Genomic DNA, 4,108 nt, shown 5'->3' on the forward strand with positions numbered 1-4,108 from the left:
AAAAGGAAAAGGAAAAGGAAAAGGAAAAGGAAAAGGAAAAGGAAAAGGAAAAGGAAAAGGAATCTCAGTGTGGCCACTGGCAGTAGCTCTGCAATGACAGTAGAAGTAGCTCTGGCAGTGACACTACATCACCCTTTGTTCATGCTGAGGAATCGCACAGTTCTTGGATACTGAACGGAAACTCTGTGCAAAGGACATCTCAGTCTTCTGTAGTGTCCTCCATGTCTTAAAGAAGATGGTTTTTCTACTTTACTAGAGTAAAAAAAAAACTACTATAGTTTTACTACCTAAAAAGTGATAGAAAACATATAAAAAGTGATAAAAAATTGTCAGCAATAATAGTTGCTGCTTTTTTCTCACACAGATCTCAAATCTAATGTTCTTAAAAAAATTAAATTTTGAGAAATAGCTTGATTTATTTCAATTTTAACTTGTTACTTATAGCTGAATTAAAACTTCTTTCTAGCACAAGCATATAATGACAGTTTTAACACCAAAAAAAAAGGTTCTCTTCTGAAATGTTGAAAATAAATAAAATAAATGTTGAAAATAAATAGAATTTCCTTATTTATTCAAAATTATGACAGGAAAACTTGCATTGTATAAAATGATCCATAAGAGACAACTTAGAGTAAAAAATCAGCATTTCATTTGATAGGTCAGTTCATAATTAAACTTTTTTTAAATCTTTGTGTATCACTCTTCATCCATTTTCTTACTTGGTGTAACAATAGGCAAAATATTCAGAAAGGAGAAAGCAAATTCTTAAGAAAATGGTATTTCAATACCTTACTAAAAGCTAAGCTAAAACTGCACCCACAGATAAACTGTTTATCTTCCCTGGCATAAGACTGTCAATTGTAATTCAACTCTTAAAATCAAGTTTTGCAATCAATATAGTGGTTGAAGTCAAGATAAAATGATAGCAGGACATTTTTCCATAATTTCCAACTCAGTGGCCTCCTGTAAGAAGTTTTTAAAATGTGGTATGGATTCATTGATATCTCAGTTTGCAATCTCTCTGTTAGCATATGACAGGCCACATTCTCATATCAGGAAAAAATCACAAACTGAAAGATACCGGTAACAACCAAAGGCTCAATGTCTTTAAGTATTTCAAATGAAAGATTTTTTTAATACAGTCAGGAGCTAAAGTCTTTTTTCCAAGTTTTCTTTTGAGCAAGAGCACTGTGGTGGATAAAAGAAGTTGTTATCGAATGCCCATTAGTACACAATACAACATGTATTTTACTTAATGAAGTTAACTACTTTTATAACCTCAAATATTATTTTTATTTTCCTGCTAAACATTAAAACCTTTGTTCAGGGGTCGGTGTCTGTTTTCCTTCCTTAATTAATTCATAACCAGTGGAAGTCTATCCTGCTTTAATCTCACTTAGCTGAAAGACTTGATTACTGAAAACCATCAAGATTTTCCCATTTAGAGAGCAACAAGAGCAACAGAGAATACTTTTTCATTGTCTGTCACCCTAAGAGCAGAAGATATCCAGAGATGTCAGTTTATTTCCAACTCCAATTCCCCACCAGTTCCAGTTACCCAGTTATACCAAAATCTGACATCTTTCCTAGGATTACAAGAACTTTCTATATTTACAGCGGCATAGTCCAGATGTTAATATTTCCAGAGGTTGATATTTACAGCCTGGACTTTTTATTTGAAGTATTTGTGTATTGTTTCAAGCAGAAGAACTAAATATTTTTGCAAGTGCAAAAAGCAAAAGAGAAAGATGGAGATGGTAACATTGGGACAGAATCCCTGATGTGAGGACACCAAGTGGCATTTACTACGATTTCTTTGAGAAGAAGAGAATGCCTATCATTGAAGGTGCTCAAGGATATATTACACAGTCATTTCATCAGCAATGATGTAGGTATACTTGATAATTCCTTGAGGCAGTGACCTGTTTAATCAGATCACTTTCAGCCCTATGATTAGACCAAACATGCTCTGCAGAGATTCAAAAAACATACTCTGTAGTTATGGAAATTTGTGGAACATACTTGAAACTTGTAGAATGCAGTTGTGTAATGTTTCATAAAAAGTCCTCTCTTGCCCAAAAATTCTTTTTATTGAAATATATTTTCAAGGAAAAAAAACCTGCTGAACTTGTAAAAATTATGGAGTAGCCACAAGGAAAGTTATTAATACCTATTGAATTTGTTAATTTGATTGCCAGGGATCTTGTCAATAAGAACAGACAGACATTTTGTTAGCATTTTTTGTATGTTTCATTATATGAAGTGAATATTTCACATGTGACTCATGTGGCTGAGTATAGTCTATGTATGAACTGAATTTGCTAATCCTGGCTGATTACTAATTCCCTTGGAGTAAAGTGCCTTCCTAAGGACTGCTGCTGTTTGGTTTATATGTGCTGTTCCACAGGCAACACTTAAAAGAGAAACATAAAACTGGGATACAAATGTGCAAGTTTATGGAAATTGCAGAATAAAATAATGCAGAACTCACTTTTAAAAAAGAGTAAAGTTTTACTTCAAACTTAAAATTGAGGTTTGATTTGTTTAGCATAGAAATTTGGCTTCCTTTTATTCAGATTGCTACAATAATATTATGTAGTCATTGCCCCAATTTTTCTTCTGAATATCCACTTTGGGGTTGTGTCTGGGGAATTTTTTCCCCCTTTTCCCTTTTCAGGATCTGTGATCCTGAGAAGAAAAAAATAAATAATAAACTTCATGCATGTGCTAGTCTATTTTCTAGTACTCTGCTTTTTCTGCAGGATGCAGAAACAAGGAGAAAGCAGGACTTGTGCTGGCAGGGCCCAGGCCAGGGCCTCCAGTTGTTTTTTTTCAATTTTTTCTGGTTTTTTTTTTTTTTCCTTTGGATGACACTGTTGTCTCAGACAGTAGAGGCAGTCATATGTATACATCAATAGTATAGGTCAAAATTGCTGAAAGAATTACCACCGTAACAAAAAACCAGAATTGTTCTCTAAAATGAAGTGTATTAATGCAGCACATTGAGCAAGTTCTCCCATTTCTTTTTTTTTTTTTTTGTGCTTGATGAATCCACCTAATATTACAGAATATTACTTTTAAAGCATTATTTATATTCCTTAGTATTTTCCATAAATCCCAACAAAACCACTTTGGCACTAAAAGTGCTTTAGAAACCACTTAATCATATTCTTCCTTAAGGCTTCAAGTAGATTTAGCACTGCTTTTGGGCTTTTTTAAGCTGTAAATGGCTAAGCATTTAACATTAAAAATATAATACTATTTTCAACAGGAAACCTAGAATAAAATTTTAGCTTGACGAAGCAAGAATCTATGGACATATACATATATGTCTCAAGTGCTTTAAAATTACAGTAGCTGCTTAGAAAGTTAAATGTGTAGAAAAAGAATACAATTCTTATGCTGTGTTATTCACATACATGTAAAAGCAACATCTTAAATACTGTGCTTTAAGACAGAAAAAAATGCAACTATTTTAGGAACTAAGGCTCTGTAGAGAACTGAAAATTTATCCTGAAAAAATAAGAAAAATTATGATATTCGTGATAGCAAGCATGCAAAAAACAAAAGGGAACAGGAAATACAAATGCTAAATTTTATTCACCCAGTATCATGTATGACATATACTTTTGTAGTGTGTTTTATTGCATAGGATTATATAATTTTGGTTAATAGTCAAAATAAAGGCTTTGCACCTGTTTTCTCCAGTAGCTGTGGCAATACAACTCGGTAGCTAAGCACTCCCCAAGAAAAACTGATTTACTGAAGTGCCTAGTGACCATTTTAAAGCAAAGATGAATTGCTGGAGGTGCACAGCTGTTGCTATATTTTATATATTAGTAAAGGCCTGTATGCACAAACCAGCCTTTGAAATAAGTCGTGATATTAAGGGCTAAAATCCTTGAAACTTGCCTGCAGAAGAGAGAGTAAAGCAAAACAATATCCTTGTGTGTAGGGGAAAATATGTAAACTGTGTGTGTTAGCCAATAGTAGCTTGCTCTGCCCGCGGACCCTGTATAACCCTATAAAAGGTGTGCTAAAAATAAAGTTAATCGGCGTTCACGATTACTTCTGTGAAGACTGGTGAATAGCTGGCGGTCTCTCAATA

The sequence above is a fragment of the Parus major genome, chromosome 2 (genome assembly GCF_001522545.3).
Source record: "Parus major isolate Abel chromosome 2, Parus_major1.1, whole genome shotgun sequence".
In the NCBI taxonomy this organism is placed as follows: domain Eukaryota; kingdom Metazoa; phylum Chordata; class Aves; order Passeriformes; family Paridae; genus Parus; species Parus major.